The following is a 20,492-nucleotide window of genomic DNA, read 5'->3' on the forward strand; positions in this document are numbered from 1 at the left end:
AGTGGCTGAACCAGGTTACATTCCCACCAACAATGAAGTAGGATTCCCTTTTGGCCACATCCCCTCCAACAATTGTTATTGTTAGTTTTCTTGATATATGACATTCTTACTGGGGTGAGATGGAATCTCAATGTTGTTTTGATTTGCATTTCTTTTTTTTTTTTTTTTTTTTGGCCAGTCCTGGGCCTTGGACTCAGGGCCTGAGCACTGTCCCTGGCTTCTCCCCGCTCAAGGCTAGCACTCTGCCACTTGAGCCACAGCACCGCTTCTGGCCGTTTTTTGTATATGTGGTGCTGGGGAATCGAACCTAGGGCCTCGTGTATCCAAGGCAGGCACTCTTGCCACTAGGCTATATCCCCAGCCCCTGATTTGCATTTCTTTTATGGCCAGTGATGTAGAGCATTTTTTCATGTGTCTCTTGGCCATTCTCATTTCCTCATCAGGGAAGTCTCTTTGTAAGTCTTTAGCCCACTTGATGAGGGGGCTATTGGTTCTTTGCGGTTTTGTTTTGGAAGAAGGTAATTTTTTTAGTTCTGCATATAGTTTAGAGATGAGGCCTTTGTCTGTTGAATGTCTGATAAAGATCTTCTCCCAGTCTGTGGGCTTTCTGTTTATCTTGCGTGCTATGTCCTTTGCCATGCAGAAGCTCTGCAGTTTGATGCAGTCCAGGGAGTTAATTTCTAACTGATGTTTTTACTTTAAAATAGCATAATACTATATAAGTGTGTGTGTGCTTATTTATTTACATATACATATATACAGAAAAATCAATGTATAGAAACAGTATATTGCCAGAGTCCTTTTATTCTGGTAGCACTGGATTAGGAAGTTAGGATGTGTATAATCTCAGGGTTAGAGGACAAATGGTAGAAGAAAAGATAAATGCTACCCTCAGAAGCCCAGATTTAGTCACTTCCTTCAAAGTCAGAATATGCTCACTCAAAGAAATGGACTCAAGAGTCATTGTCAAGCATTCAATTTTTCAGACCATAGATGTAATTCCATATGAAACCTTCATGCCTCAATAACAAAATGCTGTAAATATTTTACTTGATATATTTTACCAGGCCATTGTTACAGATGTCAAGAACTTTTAATTCATATTTTAGTTTGATAGAACTTCAATTTCTAATAAGCATTAATATTAAGCAGGATGTGAGTGCCTTGTCAACAAAATATTAGGAAATTTGAATTATGTAGTATTGAGGACATATAAAACATTAAAAGTTCAAAACAAACTCTATTTCCCAAAGTACCAAAAAAGGAGCTGGGTATGGTGACACATACATGCCATAGGATCCGGCAGAAGAATAACAAGTTCAAGGCCAGTCTGGGCTACATAATAAGGCCCTGTCTCAAAAAGTGAACAAACTGAAATAAATATAAAGAAAATTACCAAAAGTGAGAAGTATTTATCAATTTAGGTAATAAGGATGGGTTTCAACATTTGAAGTGATAAAACTGGTGAAATATACTTTCCATTCATGTGATTTGCACCTGGGGTTCTTTTTCTATTGGGGTATAAGACATCTCATCATATGCTCACTTCTTGAATGTCACTTCATGGATGTGATCATCCCAAGCCTTTGCACACACTCTCAGAGCTCTGACAAATGTTTGGGAAGCATTACCCTCCCTTAGGATCAAGAGCCTGACAGCTTGTATCCGTACTCCCAATCTGCTACATTTGTAGGAGATTCCGATTCTTTCAACTCTGCAAGTATGAAATGTTTACTTTCATAAGTGATGTTTTTATATAACAATTCTTTGCAAGTTTTCTGCCATGTTTGTAACTATTAATAGCCTTCTTCAAAAATTTCTCAATTTTCATACCACAATATTATTTATAAAATTCTTTTTTCTCATTTTTATGACTGCACATATTTTTACAAAAGAGGCAGAAGGGAATGGGGAAAAAAAATCACTGGGTGGAATGTTAAAAGATCTGCCCAGAAATTTTCATTCTATACAACCTCTGTAACCTTCATCTTAATCTTTAGTCATTTCTTCCATTATTTTGCACAACATGAAGATAACTGTAATTACTTTATAAATATTTTTAAGGAGTAAGGTAAGCTAGAACACATTGTAAACTATAAGATGATTTTGAATATATTTGTTGAGGGCTCTTCAAGCCCCCAACTTGGAGCCTTCCCTCAGATCTTATCACACATTTTTCTATACTGATGACAAAAATCTTAAACTCCACTCCTGACCTCTCTTCCTAGCTTCTGTCAATCTCCAGCTGTCTAGACATTATAAAATCTTCAAGGTCATGAGACTATTTTCTATATCTTTGCATGTCTGAATTTAACTGCACAAAATGAGACAGGCTATATTTGCTTGCTCAGTTAAAACTTCAATTGAACATATCGGATTTAGATATTTCTTTTCAACCTTGATTTATTTCTAATCATACTCATTTTTCACAAATGCTATTAAAGCTTTGGAGAGTTGTCATTGTTCCTTTCTTATCACTAACCAAGAATTTTTCCATTTGGTTTGATTCTTGGCAGAATTGGGCTTTACTCTCAAGGCCTCCTACTTTTGAGTCTGGTTGTCTATCAGTCAAGGCACACCTTCAGTCCTTTTGGCTTCTTGTTTATGAGTTGGAGTCTTGTAAATTTCTCTGCCAGACTGGCTTGAAACTTTGATTGTCCAGAAGCTAGGATTTCAGGCATGAGCCACTGGCACCTAAACCAGATATTTTTGCTTCTTGCTTTTCTGTCTTTTTTGTGTCTATCTCTATTCTGGCTCCCTCGCATTGCTCGTGCTGCCAGATTCTTTTCCTGTAAATGTAAACCAAGAGTCTGAGAGTGAGTAAACTTATGTCTTAATTTACCCGACCTTTGCATAAGGAACTGGAAATCTTTACAGGCACTGTGTACTGAAAAAGAAGGAAAAATCTCAACAGTTTGGTAGAAGCTTCTAATATTTCATTAAGCCCAAATAGACTCTCCTTCTTAATATTCATTTAATCTCTTTAAATGTAAGATGGCCCTACTTGCTTGCTTTTTTAACAAGTAGTACATAGCAAAAGTAATGCCAGCTTAGGAATTTGTTCACCAAAAAAAAAAAGTCAAAACTAACATTGTAATTTGCTCACTCTCTCCCTTTCTTGCTCTGGGCAAGGTCAGCTGCTATGTGGTGGGCCTTATGACGAGCAAATGTTCCAAGGAGCTAGTGTCTGTGATCAGTAGGAGAACTGGACCTTTCAATAACCCAGGAATGAGCTTGAAATCAGACCTCCCATTGACCTTCTACCCCAAAGATACAGCTATAGAAGAGGAGAGGAAAAACTATGAAAAGGTGAACATGTATCCTCAACATGATCAGTTAATCTGGAAGACTCAAGTTTTCTAAACTAAAGTTACCTATAATCAGAATACTTAGTTTTTCTCACACCTACTCCCAACCCCTTCAGTCTTTGCTCCCTCCCCTCATTAAGGAGTCAAGCTTTTTAGAGAAAGTGAAGATTTGAATCATTAGGACAACACAGAAACATTATTCCAATTTTTCCAGTCTGAATAAAAAAATACTTCTTACAATTGTCTCTTCCCTTACAAATACACTTGAAAGACAATTAGCAATATGAATGGTCCTAAGTTTTAGCATGTAGTTGTAAAGCACAGTTTAGCAATACAGTAGAGACCCACTGTACACTTTAAGAAGGATTTCAAAGTTCACTTGAAAAGTATATGGGGCAACAGTTTCCTAGGTTAATGAAGTTAGAGGCCTGGTGTGGACGGGACAATATCTTCAGTTCAAATTTATACCTTATCCAAATTTACCATAGTATAGGTTACTTCATTTGGACAGGAGTTTGGTTCCTTGACATTGTGATATATTTTCATTATGAAATAGCAAAGGTAAAGACTACACTCTTATGTACGTTTCCCTTTCTTTCTTTTTAAAAATCAAGAAGTAAGCAGACCACCAACAGACTAACATTCATTTAGGTGTGTCTCCTGTCTTTTTATTTATGGAACAGTAGTACCTGCTTTTTGTCATCTGACTGTATTAGCACAGTCAATTTAATACCCAGTTAGGAAACTGATAGCTACTCCTAACGTTGTAGTGAAAAGCTGAGCCATGCTTTTCACTACCCATGCTGATTAGGCTATGTTTGAAGGGAATTAATGTGAGTAGCTAATGAAATGGCTAAGAAGAGTCCTTATGTACAGGGCTAATGTGTAAAATCTACTATAAAATCTTAGATTTAATTCATTTTCTTTAGTCCTTTTATCCTTAAAATTTTGATCAAAATAAAATATGTCCTATTTTGTAGGCTTTAGGGATACGAAGTATAGATGTTTTCTTTTTGTTGTTGTTTTGTTTTGTTTTTAGCATTCAACCTATTCACACTGACAATTCAGGGACTAGTCTCCATAGTTGCTTTCTCTGTGAATGGCAATAAGTCTGCTCTGCCTTCACCTGCACAGAATTTTCAAGAAATCACTTCCATTTGAGTTGTCACAACTGTATCCACTTCTCTCAAACAAATGAGTCCTTATAGTGCGGATGACAGCCTTCCCATTCTATCAAATCCGATGTGGGAAAAATGAACAGACTGGGTGATGGAAACTGACTTACATCAGCATTTCAAGCTGTGTCTGAATATTTTAACCCTGATGAAGACACAATACTTCAGAGATACCTCCAAGACATGTCCTATGGTGCTCTCAAAAACCCATTAACATACTGCTTCTGGTCTTTGACAACCAGATTCCCTCTGACTATGGATGATTGTGGACTACAACACTCTCCAGAAGAAACTCTCAGCAGAAGCCATAACAATGATCAGCACCTCCAGGTAATAGAAATACTACAGAAAAATTTTCACTTCAGTTGAAGCAAAAAGTAGCTTGCCTAAGAGGAATTATGGTTTTATTCATCATAAATACCAATTGATACTTGCTTCACAGCCTTATGAGTTTTCAATTACTATTTACATGATACAAAGAAAAGTTATTTTAGTTATCAGTAAAACAAACAACAAACACAAAATACCCACTCCTTGTCTTCCCTGTATTGTAATTATCACTGTTAAACAGATAACTACAAAATACAAGAAAGCACAAATAAAAAGACGAGCAAATAGAACTACAGCAACAGTAAATCTTCTCACGAAAAAGGTTGTGAAGTAAAAATTGAAATTCTACTAGTGAATTGTATCTGACATTTTCTAACCATAAAGTCAGAGCAAAGGAGTTCAAGCAAAGCAGTTCCCTATGTATGGATATTGTGGATTAGGTCATATAACCTCTGAAGGAGCTCTTTTATTGTGGGTTTATGATTATTATGCTCTATTTTGGTGATGCAAGATACATTTAAGATATTCTTATTAATTCTGAAATGGTAGATGTGTGATCACCAATAATCAAATTTGCTAGTACTTTACTGTTTGGATGGTAATGGGAAGTTAGAAAGAGTGTGCTCACCAGAATATTCTATTCAATGCACTCATGCATTTGAGAAGACCTGTCCAGCCAGCATTTTGTGAGCGCATGCGTTATTTGGGGACCAAATATTCTTTTCTTCTCTGCACTTCGGCCAGTATTTAAAATACTGTAACTTAAAGAAAAGAGCACACGTGTTTCTAACTCATTTGTATTTAAATGTTAATAACATTCAGTAACAGTTGATGTCTAAAATAGTTTTCATGTTAATGCCTTAGAACTACAGACTTGAATTTGGCCCATTGTAAATTTATTCTGAACACCCTTACCCTACTCCTCTCCACCCCCGCAATATGCAATGTTTGAGTCACTTTACTCAAAATAAGATTATTTCCGTAGGCATACTTTTCCTATTTTTCTTTTGAAACCATATCTCACAATGTATCACAGGCTAATCTTGAATTTGTAATTCACCTTCTTAATGCTGGGATTGCCATCACACCTGGCTTAATTTTACCTTCTAATACATTCTTCTGTGGTGGTTTCACATGTCCAACCAAAATAGATTCTGATGTTAGAAAAATAACAAAGCAACTAATCAACTGCAATATGAAAAAAAAATATTTAATAGGAATGAATGTGCTTTATCATGACAAGGTTTGGAATGGCATCTAAACTTGACATTAGTGAAATGGTTTCAAGCCAATGTTATTTAATAATCTTTGGTTGCAGTTTTTAGCATTGTGATGGCTAAAATGAAAGACTAACTTCTCTCATGTTTTGTAATATCAAAGTAAACTGTATTTTATATGGCTACATGAAGAATTAAGTGATCTAACAATCATTCTTCAGTTTTTGAGAAACCCTCTCCAGTTTAAACTGTGTTCAGATTCTTAGCTACCAGAGTTTTCTAGCTGCTTTGTATTCCCTGAAACTCATGGAAAACCTTATTCTTAGTTTTTATAATATCATTCACAATAATCAAATCTTTGGAACATATCAGAAATTCTATGTAGCAATTCAAATGATTTATTGTCAAATCTTGCTGGCCATGGTAGATGAGGACAATCAAACAAATAAACACACTATATTGAAGAGGCATTGTACAGCAAGAAAATACTTTTCTAACAATGATTCTCAACTGGCTTGTTATATTAAAATGCTTGATTTCCAAAAACACCATTATAGTTAAATTAGAATCCCTGTGGGTGAGTCCCAAGCATGGGTACTTTTTTAAAGTATTCTAGATGATTCAAATGAACTTAAAAATCATTGACTTACAGAAATGAAAAGCTGAAATTGAAGCTGAAAAAGGCTTACAACTAATTTCAGCTTGCACAAAGCTCTGGTCACAGGTTCAAGTGTCTGGGTGGTAGCATATCAAAATACCTGCAACACTAAGGGCAGTTACTATTCTTTTTGTTGTTGTTCTTTTCTTCATCCTCCTTTCCATTTTTCTTGTTCTCCTCCATTTCATACTTCTCTTACTCTTCACTCTTTCACTTTCTCCTCCTCTTCCTTCTTTCCCCTTCCCCTCAGACTGTCTTCTTATGACTTGGAACTTGTGATCTCCCGGCTCATCCTTCTGAGTGCTGATATTATAGGTGTGAACCACCATACCTGGTGCCAAGGTTTTCTTAAAGCAGGTAATTAGAATAATCATTCCCTGTTTTGTCATTCACCTTATTATATCTAAGGCTTGCCAAATATTAATTATGTTTTAGGCAGTCTGCTGGGCACAGTGTGACTCAGATCAGGAACAGTCCATCCAAAATTGCAACAACTAACTTTGATTTATAGAATACATTGACAGTAGTGATCACATGGGATCATTTAATGAGTTTTTAATCTTTCCAGTAGTAATATCATTACTATTCACTATTCTTATGATGATAATTTCTGTTACCTACATAGTGTCTTCTCTTGTTAGTTCCAGGGGATTAGTACTAGGACCCTTGATGGATATTAAAATCTGTGTTCTGCACAACCTTTGTGCAATATTGTCTAGTACTTTCATATAACCTATGCACATTGTCCTATGTATTTTAAATCATCTGTAGACTACCTATAACCTCAACTGTACATCTCATGTAAATAATTGTTACATTGTATTGCTTAGGGAAAATGAAAAGAAAAAAGTAACTGTGCATGTTCAGGATAGACATCATTTTTTATATGATTGATCTGCATTTGGTTGAGTCAGCAGATGTGGTAGATAGCATATGAATAATTTTAGAAGGATAGACAGCTGAACCAAGGGCCATTGGTTAATTTCTGAATCCTGGCCACTCAGGAAGCAGATATCTGAGGACCAAAGTTCAAAACCAGCCTGGACAGGAAAATCTTTGAGACTCTTATCTTCAATTAACCACCAAAAAGCTGGAAGTGGAGCTATGACTCAAGTGGTAGAGTGTTAGTCTTCAGCATAAAAACAAAAACAAAAAGAAAGCTCAGGGACAGTGGCTAGACCCTGACTTCAAGCCCCAGGACTGGCACTAAATTAATTAATTAGTTTATTAATTAATTAAAAGGACACCTTAGAGTTTACTTCCACAAAGAAACATTTTGAGACCTATAAAAACAGTAACAAAATCATAAAAAACTTCACATAACTGGTCATATAAGCAAATAGTTTAGTCATAGACGAGGCTAATTTTCAGGACAACTAAAAACTTTTAAGTTCTTAAGTGCATAATGAATTCTAGCTTGTGGACTCTTTGGTGGGGGAGCAGTTTAATCTGCTATAAAATTGTCCTTTCATAATTGTAATTATTGTAAAGCTTTGTTTGATTGGATCCCCCCCCCCCTAGAAACTACATTAAAAAAAAAAGAACAAACTCCCCCTGGGTAGGACATGTATGATGAGTATTGGGGAATCTTAAGAAAAGAGGTGTTAATTGTGCTGAGTTTTAGTAGAAAAATACCAATCAGCCTACAAAAACAGAGTGTGTACATGAAGAGGAAGGAGGTTCCAAGGCCAAGAGAACAGCTAATATGAAGACTTCAAGGTAGACACCAACAAGGTTGCTTGAGAATATCCAATTAGGTAAGTATGGCTGATGCAGAGAAAGTATGGAGGGAAGTCTTGATTCACAGTAGGAAAGGAAGGTTTAGGATGCACTGAAAAGGCATTTGTAATCTATCACACCATCTGAATTTTTGAGGTATCTTGTCTATTAAGGAAATTACAAAAAATATTATATTTCAGATTTAAAGAGCTATTTTGGAAGTTCTAGAGATGGGGAGAAAGGGGTAGGATTGGGAGGTGGTGGAGCAATGACTGCAGACAGAGAGGCCAGCTGAAGGTTGTTGGAAATGAGAAGAAGGGCTTGAACTCAGGGAGAGAGGTGAGCATGGAGAAGAGAAAGGACTACAGAAATGTGTCCATTGGATCTCTTCTCAGTCATGGGGCCTGAATAAGTAGGGGAAAGCATCTAGATTTCTAAATTGAACAATGGAAAAAGCCTTTTTTGGAAACATGATATAGATGAGAATTAGATCTTGTGAAGTGGAAAATCAATGCAATTTTAGATGCAGTTTTAAGTTAATTTGAGACAGAAATTATCTTTAACAAAATGTTTCGAGAGCCTATACTTAAGAGTATTCTATAAAAATAACTAGTCTAAACACATAAAAATGCCAGGGTTATAATAGGCAAGGGAAGATGGAAGAATTTTTCCACATTAAACACTCTGAGGAGAGCTGACAGTCAGACACACAGAATTTCCTTGAATAGAAAAGACCTTATTGGGATGTGCCTGTTGAGTAGCAACTAGCATTTTGTCAGTGCACTCCTAATGTTCGATTAATTTTCTGATTTTTGCTTATTGTACTGGTGTTATATAAGAGAATACCCTTGATATTTAGGAAATATACACAAGTAAGTTAGGGGGCAAAACGATATCATATACACAGCTTATTTTCAGATGGTTCAGGAAAAACGTTTATATAGGAAGACTTAATGATAAAGGCAATTTGGTAAAATGGTAACATTTCAAAATATGAGCAAAAAGAATATAGGAAGTTTTTGAACTATTCTTACAGTTTTTCAATAAGTATGGAATTGCATCAAAATAAAAAGTCAGTAGATATGTTCATTATATATTTAAAACTCTTAGAGAAGTATGAAGAACAATGTGACATCTTCATTCACTCCAAGTAGAATAAGCAATAACTACTATTGTCCTAATGGCTTTTAGTCTTTTTCTTGACACAATATCTTAGCTCTCAAATTTAATATAGAAAAATTGTACATATGTGAACCTACATAAAGGAAGAAAATGGTAAAATAAATTAGCATAGATTTAACCATCTCATAAATTAAAAAAAAATGAACCATGTAGTATATAATTACCTCAGGAAATGTGATGTCTCTCTCTTTAGCTTTAGGTTTGTTGTGATACAGCCAGAGACAGAAGGCTAAAGTGTTTTGCATAATTTACTTCTATGAGGTTAAATTGTTTTAGTTTCTGAAGGAAAGCATAAACTCTACTTTTTACCATACAGTGACCTTAAGAAAGTGCTTGTCCTGTTCTCATTTGATTAGAGCACAGAAAAATCACCTCCAAGATGCCATGTAATCAGAACTTTAACAGGATATTCACAAACACCTTTCAAGAGTTTCCTTGACCAAACAGTTAAGTACTACATATGGGTAAACACTACCAGAAAACATGATAGTAAGTTCTAAAGACAGTGGTAGAATTATAATCTACCTTTGTAATTGAGATTAAACTTTTGCAATAATCTTCTTCTTCTTTAGTTCTTCCTAGTAGGAGCTACAGCTGTCTTCTGCCCTTTTCAGTTAAGACAGAAGTCTAGAAATTGAGAGACTTGATTAGAATTGAAATCTGAGATACACACATGAAGAACACACTACGCCTTTCTGGACTTTGAAAATATCTAGCTTTCTTCTGGTATCATTATCCTTTAAGTCCTTTAATTTTACTTTTCTTGATAAACATACAGGTATTAGAACTAGGAAACTGTAAGGGAATACCAAAATCGAGAGACACAGGGTAAAAAAAGACAAACGATTACAAAAGCAATACTTGCAAAACTGTTTAGTGGAAATCTACTGAACAACTCATGGGGTGGGGTGGGGGAGGAAAAGGGGGAGGGGGGAATGAGGGAGAAGGTAACAAACAGTACAAGAAATGTATCCAATGCCTAAAGTATGAAACTGTAACCGCTCTGTGTATCAGTTTGACAATCAAAAAAAAGTAAAAAAAAAAAAAAAGCAAAGAGAATTGAAGGAGGGGATTCCAAGACCAGGTATTAACTCAAAGCATTGTAAGCACACAAAAAAAAACACAAGAAAACAACAGAACAAATAAACCCTGGCGGCCCAGGAAAAGGAGCAATCCTTCTCTTGTCAGAACAAATTCTAGGTCATAGGGTCATGATTTCTCTTTCTACAATTTTTTTCAATAAAATAAAACAAGATTCTCATTTTCATTTCAAGTACCTCTCCTATCATATCTTACAGTTTTAAACATTAAAACTATTTCTTAGTAGATTTTATGTCCCCATATGAAGAAAAGAAAAAAAAGTGCATTGTTGTTGAGTGCTTTGTTCTTCCTTCTTTTTACTGAGGCTAGAGCAGGGAGCTTGTGGCTCATGTCTGTAATCCTAGCTACTCAGGAGGCTGAGATCTGAGAATTGCAGTTCCAAGCCAGTTCAGGCAGAAAAGTCCATGAGACCCTTATCTCCAATTAACCCCCAAAACACTGAAGTAGAGCTGTGTCTCAAAGTGAGAGCCCACTAGCCTGTAGTGAAAAAGCTCAGGGACAGTGTCTAGGCCCTGAGTTCAAGCCCCACGACCACCACCACCATCAACAACAACAAAAATGGCGCGTTTAGTATAGAGCATAGTATCATGAAAACGTATATAAAAAGAATGAGGGGAAAATCACTTTGAAATACAAAAGAACTTCTGCTGAATTTGTTTTTTTCTAATTGAATACAATGGTATGAATGTGATCAACTGAAATATCCTTACATGCCAAATGTGTCTATCTGTATATACATATTGTACTAGAGATTGTAACACAAGGATGTTCAGAATCCATGGTCTCTAACTGCCAGGCACTTACATTCCAAAATATTTTATAAGGTCATTAAAAATTAAAAAGCTTCAGTAAAATTATGACAATTGTTATGTATGTGTGCTATTATAAAGATTGATCTGAAGAGATGTTCAGATAAATAGAATAGTATTGATTTCTCAGTGTCGGCAATTAATATGAATTTCAAAACTTTCAACTTTCTCCTTATGTGATTTCAAAAATACTCTCCTATATATTTTTCTACATTTTAATACCTTATAGTATTATTTGATAATCAAGAAAATAATGAAGAGCAGCCCTTGAAATCTTTCAAAGAAATTATTTTTCAGAGTTGAGGTTATATTTGGAAAAAGTAAATGTGCTTTAATGCAAATTAGTTTTAAAATAAAGTAGCAGTGAAATTAATTATTACAGTATAATATTAAGCTTAAAAAATATAGACTGTGAAATTTTTGACATTAAATGCAACTTTGTGTGCCAGCTGAGTTGCTGTGATGATAGCATCACATACTTGCATTTGAAAGCTGTATATTACAGATTCATAACTTCATATTATCTAATTCCCTTACAAAAAGTGGTTTTGATTACTTGCTATGAGGCCCAGAGGTCTTTCCATTCGTCTCTCAATGATAGTCCACCATTCCAAAGCAGTAAAATTAAATCCTCATGCTCTTCCCGGCAGAAGCCAAACAGATCTCGCCCTGGTTCTCTCCCACCTACCATCTGGACCTCCCTGCAACTATGAGAGCAGTAAGAGAAGGCAGAGAAGAGCACCACCCAAGCCCATTATGGCTGCAACCATTAGAAACAGAATCCCTAAAGTCATGATTTTCCATCAACATTTCACTGACTTGATATGATTTTAAGAGACCTTTTAAGACCTTTTCAAGTCAAAATCTATGAATGTGCACATAACTAATATGAAAAAAACAACAACCCTAGAATTTCAAGCATAGTGTTTATCCTATCTTACCAAGATTGGGAATTTGATTCCAGTAAACTTTCTGATGGAAGATGTAGGAATCAATTGCCATTCATTGTTCAGCTCTACTCCCTATGTCTCCTCTATTTTAAATATTTTTTAAAGAGGCATAAAACATTTTTTCCATGTCTATATTGCTTGTATCTTATCACTTAGTAAAGTAATGGCCTTCTCTGGGCTTAGATTTGTTTATTATTTCCTGTCTCCTATTCTGTCTCTCCCTTTTATAATTATTTCCTTTCACTGACTGATCACTCCTGTTCATAAGTAAATTTAGCTCTTTCCATGCTAAAAAGAATGCTTACCAGCATTTTCTATTCCAACTGCATTCTTATTTTTCCCTCCATTACTCCCATGTCCACATTTATTCCATCTGCCTTGCCATGGAGTATTTCCTCCTCCTGTACTGTTGGAACTACTGGTATAGCCAGCCGTGGCTTTCCAAAGTCTAAACCAACACTCATCTTACTGTTTCTTGATGTGTTATTTTATTGTGTCCACTCTTTCTTTACTAAAATTTGCTTCTATCAAGATCATGGATTTATTGTATTGGGTTTGCTCATTCCATTAAATCCTTTACTGACTGCTGTCTTTTGCCTACCTCGCAATATTGGTTTTTAAAGCACTACTTTTTGTTTTCTTCCTCTCCCTAAGCACTTCACCCAACTGAAGTTGGTTGCCTCCATCTTTCTTCTGAGCTCTAATTCCATAGTTTTTAATTTTTTGTGGGCATCTACTCTTTTTTCCAATATCCACTGAGTTTATATACTGCACTCAGTAAGAAATGCAAGTATTGATTTAATTAGTGATTCATTTTCACTCATATTCTCCTTTTGCTGTTTATTTTGGCTTGAGATTTTTATCTTCTTTATTGAAAGATGCAGTCTCTCTAATGCCTAAATGATAACATTCAAAATGCCAAATCTCAGCTTGTAGAGTCCGTTCTTTCCCCTGCGCTATCTCTATTTGCATTTTCATTCTCTTTATAAGATTCCCCAAACTTGCCAAGCAACTGTACATATGTATACTCCCTGGCCATATGTCTGGGTCTTATCATGTATTCTCCTTGGGATAGAATGCTCTTCCCAATTGCTTCTTCCTCACCAGTTCAAATGCTACTTCCTAAACTACATTATCCTGGTTCTATATCCCAAGTGTTCTCCTACATATAGATTTGCAATACTGTATGCTATCACAAATCTCAGAGAATCAAGGAACTGCATTTCATATGTCTAATTCATTTGTCTAACACAATTCCTGATATACAGTAAAATATGTGAAATGTATCAATGGAATAATAAGTGAATTAACTATAAATATACAATGGACAAAATTTGGGTAAACAGAAAAATGAGAAGTTTAGAGTTCAAGTTATTTTATACTCATTTTATATTCATTATATTTATTTCCATGAATGACTCATAACAAGTATGATTAATTAACATATCTCATAACTCCTTAACTTCTCCTCAGCCCAACTGTCTTTAGATGGACAAGTATACCTACGATAACTTCCTTCTCCTCCAACATTCCCTAGCTTGTTATTCTTTCCACTGTGAAAAACTTACCATGTAGCCAGTATTATACTTAGCTGGGTACATACCTAATTCAGATGACTAAATTAAGACAGATTTCCCTTGTTTTTGTTTTTGTTTTGTTTTTTGCAAATGAGCAGTAGTGGAGTAGGTAACAAATTATTCCAGATTCTATTCATTTCTTCATTTTCTTTTTCTTGGCAATTATAAAATAATGTACCTTTAAAAATTTATGTTTTAAAAATGTATGTTTTATCATGTTTGTCATATTTTAAGGCAATTCCTTAGGAATGCTCATACAACGATGCTGATATTCAAAACTATCATGGTTTTGCATATGGAGAAGGCAGGTTTAAAGGAAACAAAGTACAACCTTGAAGAAAATGGAAGATATTCTCAGAGACCATCAGAAGGCTTTATGGTAGAATGATAGAGAAAAATCTCACTCCTAAATGATGGTTGAAACGTTGTGGCTCTCATTGGTAAAATTATCTTCTACTTTCCTTTCTATCGTCTTCTGAATCACTCCCCACTCATCTGTAGAGATACTGGACAAAGTCATCCTGTTTTGTGGATAATAAAAGTTGTTTATTACCTAAATAGCTAGAGAAGCTTTCTGATGGATGGGAACTTAGGTTTCACTCATTAGCTATGAATTTCTGTTGAAAATAACATTATTACTTTTCCTGTGGGTGACATAAAAAGCACAGCTTTTATTCCTTACTATTAAGATGTGGCAAATAGGAAGAATAATGAACAACTGATAGTTCAAAATATTTATTTCTTCTAAAGGTAACATTATTTTTCTTCCAAATATCAGCTGCTGCAAAGGTAGAAAAGCTACTGTGTATTTGCTTTTATTATCCCCACTGAAATAAATAATTTACACTGTTGAATTTCTAGAGGCAACTCAGTTACTGTTGCTCTGGAAACTCATTCTTCTGTGTGTATCTATAGACTCAGCTGATATTGAACCATTGACTTTTAAATATCAAAAATAATTCTGATATTTCCTGAACTTTTCTTTATCCATTTGTTGAAATTTCATTAAAAAAAAAAAGTAGCTGCTGCTGGATGGTGGTGGCTCACTGCTATTATCCAAGCCACTCCGGGGATTGAGCTCTGAGAATAACGGTTCAAAGCCAGCATGTGGAGGAAATTCTATGAGACTCTTATCTCCAATTAACCACCAGAAATTGGAAGTGGTGCTGTGGCCCAAAGTGGAAGAGCTCTAGGCTTGAGCAAAAGAGTTCAGGTGTTGGGGATTCATCTTGGCCTTAAGGGGGGAAGGGTGATGAGAGCACTCCCAAGACCCCGCCCTTCCCCCAGCCCTGGGGCAGTGTGGAAGTGAGCCACATCTATCCCCTTCTGGGTCCGGAACCAGAAGGGATAGCTTTGAGAGCAGCGAGATGCCAGCGAGCATGTGTGCTCCCTTTTTCACAGGCTTTGCCCAGAGGGCGGTACCATGGGAAGTGACGTTAGCCCATGAGGGAGTTCCTTGGGAGCTGCTCTTGGATCGCCAGCTCATGCTCAATCCTCGTCATCATCATTATATTACTGTAAGCCCCTCCCGATTAAATCAGATTGCTCTCCGAAGCGTCTCCGAGATCCGTCTGCGCCTGGCTTCCTTGGTGGGTAAGGAGGGAGGAAAAGGGGATCTCGTTTGGCCGCGTGCACTTTAGGCTTGCCCGTGTCCCTTCGCTCCACCTTGGCCGCCCGCGGGTCGGGCGCCCAGGGGAGAGGGTGAAAAGGGGAGCACTGATAAGGGAGTAAGCTTAGCATCCCCACACCAGGGGAGGTAAATCTAGCCCGGCATTCAGGGACAGTGCCCAGGTCCTGATTTTAAGCCCCAGGACTGATCAAAAACAAATAATAAGTAAAAGCCAAATAGTAACAAGATTGGGGCTGCAGATATACTCCATCATTCCACTATAATTGCATATTTGAAAATAATTAATGTAGGGATGAGGATGAGACTTAATGGTAGAGCACATATCTAGTACATGCAAGGCCTTGTGTTTATTTCCCAACACTGCAAAGTATTTTTTAAAATGTGATTTAAGAACAAAATCACAAATATATATTAAAGCTATCAGTCAGGACATCTTCTCTTAGCCATATTCTCCAAATGATTAAAAACAAAAATGATAGACTCTTGATGTGAGACAGAATCTGCATGTCATCTAAGAGTACAGATGTGAGCATACCAGCCTAATGAGAATGAAAATGAACAATGAGGGTTCTATGTGTTAATACATGCCAGAAATTTCAGGTACTTAGGAGAAGGAGAGAAAAGGGCTGTAGTTCAAGGCCAGCCAGAGTCAAGTTAGCACTACACCCTATCTCAAAAACAAGCTTGATAGCGTGATCCATACCTGTAATCCCAGCCATTTTGGAAGTGGTAAATCCATAGTCCAAGGTCAATTGGGGAAAACAGTGAAACCACATTCAAGAAAACAAAATTAAATCAAAAGAACTGGGAACATGGCTCAAGTAGTAGAATGTTTACCTAGTAAGTCCCAGGCCCTGCATTCAATCCCAAGTATTGCCAAGAAAAAGAAAAATGAAGCTGTGGTACAAGAACGATAGTTTGGGACAGTGAGAATGTAGGTGTGGAAAATACTGGCAAAGGCTGATCACAAAGCTGTTATAGAAACATGACAGAAGTCTGAAGTTACATTCTGCTAAAAGTCAGTGTATCTTGGAAATATTTGCTTGGTTTGCAGATAAATTTCATTTTCCAGAATTTAGAGAGAGCAATGAAGGCAGCTGTGCCTCTAAACTTAATTGTGAGGCATGCACAAGATTGATAAGAGGAAATTGACAGGGACCAGGGACCACATGTTCTCTAATATATAATTGCCAAGGAAGTATGTGTTAAGCATAAACAATGAGGTCACAGTCTTTGAACATGTAAATAGTCATAGCTTTAAAGAAATCAAACTGACCTGCATTGTCATACACAATAGATTTTAAGGGGTGTAAGTAGAGTACAAATTACATTACAAAAGAATTCCTTGGTAGAGAAAGGAGAGAAAAGTCTCTGCAGTGATCTGTGTGTCTACATAGAGAATTTTCTGATGAGCCCGTTCTTTTGTTTGTGATTTTAAAGGGCAGGCAGGTTTGGATTTGTAAAGATAATGCAAACATAGCAGACATTCAGAATGAGTTTAAGCATTGAGGGAATCACTGAGAAATGAAAAATCAAAATATACTGAAATGAGGGACCTAAGAGAAATATGCAAGACAGACTTGATAATCAGAGGATCCAACTAGAAATCCTGGTTTTGAGCATCACTCATATAGGATCTTATTTCCTAACGAATTTGGACCTTAGGTTCCTCATCTAAGAAATGATTATTTTACACTTAAATATTCTGGAAAATATAAAATAAAGTTGGCAAACAAGAAGCACAATGACTGATACATTATTACCAGCCACCTATACCTAAACCCTAGAACACAATAATGGAAGAAATATTGAATTCTAGTTTTTATAATCCATAATATTGCCTATCATTTAACTTTTTATTTCATTTGCACATCTGAATACATGGTAAGTACTACTTCATTCATTAAAGTGTATGATGAGCATATTTATAAGATTGGCCAGGAATTGAATTTTCCCACCTTGGATTGATATCAAATGAACAGTTCATATACTTTATCTTTTAGTATCTTTTAATAGTTGTGCAAAGGAATTGCCATTCAACAAAGTGGTTTATAAATTCAATGTCACCCCTTTCACCATTCTCTCCCCATCCTTAACTTTTCTTAATTTTTTAGGATGTTGGGGACAGCTGTGCCTTTAAGAGGCCACAGCTGGCTTTAGCCTTTAATGGGAAGAGAAGCCCCAGCCCCTGGGGCGAGCACATGTCGGCCCTTGGGGGATTGTGATCCCCGCCCACAGAGGAAGTTACATGACATCACCTGATGGGCAGCCCAGCTCATCCAATCAGTTAATCACCCCAAGTCCTTCCCTTTCCCGCCATTACTGCTATATAAACCCCCCTCCCAATTAAATCCTTGGAGACCCATTCAACCATCCAACCGTCTCCCCAATATCTTTGTCCTGCGGCTCCTGACACATTATGGGGGGCCGAGGAAGGGATTTCGGCATCCCACTTCAGCTTAGAGCAGTCCAGTAGGGACACACCTTACTCCTTCTGCCAGTATGAGGGGTAGGGCAGAGTTTCTTTCATAATAGAGGTTCAGGCATTTTCCCGGGAGATGGGGGGGGAAGGGGTACTAGAGACCCCAACATTTGGGCATCTCCTCCGGAGAAGTGAGGAGAAGGGGTCCTCAGAGGCCCCAACAGTTGGATAAGCATTGAATTTTATTATTGCATTCTTATCACCTTGTCTTCATTCATCCACATCTATGTGGGGATTTAACATGGCCAAAGTTTCATTCAACTTATATTTCACTATCTCATCCATGTTGCTATTTGGGGAATCAATAATTCTAGCATTTTATATGCAACAAGTAAAAGGTTAATAAATAAGTGAGTAATTGTTGTAAGGGAACTTGATCCCAAGAAACAGAGAAGCCACGTTTTGAGAAGTAGAATTGGGAATGTTTATTGGAAAGCCAGCGACTGCAGACGGACTCCTGTTACAAAGACCTATAGCCCCTCAAATATACTTAACACTGTTAGAAAACTCAACTCTGATAGTTGTATAGTAGGAAAGCAAAGAAAGAGAAGAAAAAGCAATACCAATGAACCAGATCAACTCCAATGGAGACCTGAAATGGCATGAAGGCACCTGATCTGGTCTAGGCCTAAACAGGATCAGGTTAGGAGGCAGGATCACAGTGAGCTTGAGAGTTCATGATACAAGACTAGCAGGTCCAGTAACCTATTGTCCAAGTCCTTGCCCCTGACTCCAGGAATTCAGGCATGCCCATCACCTGGGAGGTGGAAATTCCCTGCCTCTAACACAAAGACAAGATGGCACCAGTTAAATCCAATTCCCCATCATCCATCATGTGACCAAGGTGATGCATGTTAGATCCAGTATTACCATTTCATAATGGATTGCACAGAATTTGGAAAAATAAAGAGAAGTGAGTAGGTAGTGGCATGATGATAATGTTTCTCTTTTATCAGTTATAATATTATTTCCATATTACGTAAGCATTCTTTTAAGTACCTAATAAGTAACATTATGTTTCCCTGAATTTCAACTATAACCATTCAAAAAGAAAACAAATCTAATGTGTATTTTATGGTTTTTGATTACTATCATATTCTATTCAAAGCATTCACAATAATTAGTTAAAGTTCTTAAAATTGCATAAAATGTAACTGAAGCTAAGCACTGGTGGCTCACACCTGTAATTCACAGGAAGCTGAGTCCTGAGAATTGTTGTTCAAAGCCAGCCTGGGCAGGAAATTCCATGAGACTCTTATCTCCAATTAGCCACCAGAAAACCAGAAGTGGCACTGTGGCTTAAAGTGGTAGAGTGCTAGCTTACCACTTGGTTCAGGGACAGTGCCCAGGTCAAGCCCCATGACCAATTTTTTTTTTTTTAAGTAGCTGCTCAATAGTAACATCTAACTCGGTACCCTTAGAAAATGACATACAAGTAAATTTTATGTTTAGTCATGGGAGTTTGGGCTGAATCCTAGTTTCTTTTATTTGTTATGACACTAAAGCTTTTCTCAATCAACAATTACATAATGTTTTGTGATTATCTGAAGAATTTATTTTGAAAATTCAATGAAATATTTACATGCATAGTTGCCATTAGTAGCAGCATTGTCTAAAATATTTATAGTACAAATCTACCTTGTGGATGGAATCCTCCAAGTAGACCAACTTGCTTGACATCAAATGAGAAATGCTCAAAACAGACCATTGAATAGATAACTTGTGAATATTGAGAAAGTATAAATTTAATATTCCTTGCCAAGAATGATGATGCATGTCCCTAACATGTATAAACTCTTCAAGGATTTTCCTTTCTACTAGACTGAGCTTCTTCAAAATCATTGCTTTTTTCCTTTGCTTTTCAGTTACAAATCATAACCCTGGTTAAGGTTTATGAAGAATTAAGAATTAATTTAAGAATTATTAAGAATTGGATTGTGTCTCCCCCCCCAAAAAAATGGTGAGGTCCTAACTTGGTAGCTTGAGGATACCAACACTATCTAGAGGAAACTGGTATGGTGAGTGAATAAATTTGGAACGATAAATTAATGGATTTTTTTCAATATCACCCCAGGGATCAAAATACAGTAGCAGTAGATGGGTTTTAGAAAGAGATGGTTCTTGCTCTTTAGTAAGAAGAACTTTCTTAGAGCTAAGATACTTTATAAGTAGGATTACAACTGAAGGTAATGAATAATTTTGTAGCAAAGAATGTCAGTGAATAAATGCCTAGTGGAGTTGTGGGGAAAAAAAAATCAAACCACAGGTAGTTAACTGAATACTATTTTAAAATCCACAATTCTCAAATATGACCTTTACCTGAAATTAACAAAATAGCTAATAACTATTTAGAA

General features: G+C 36.4%; 1 pseudogene; it reads left to right on the forward strand.

Moving 5' to 3' along the window:
- Positions 1-3,156: 3,156 nt before the first annotated feature.
- LOC125345495 overlaps positions 3,157-20,492 on the forward strand; it is a 28,823-nt pseudogene continuing 11,487 nt past the window's right edge.

The sequence above is a fragment of the Perognathus longimembris genome, chromosome 2 (genome assembly GCF_023159225.1).
Source record: "Perognathus longimembris pacificus isolate PPM17 chromosome 2, ASM2315922v1, whole genome shotgun sequence".
In the NCBI taxonomy this organism is placed as follows: domain Eukaryota; kingdom Metazoa; phylum Chordata; class Mammalia; order Rodentia; family Heteromyidae; genus Perognathus; species Perognathus longimembris.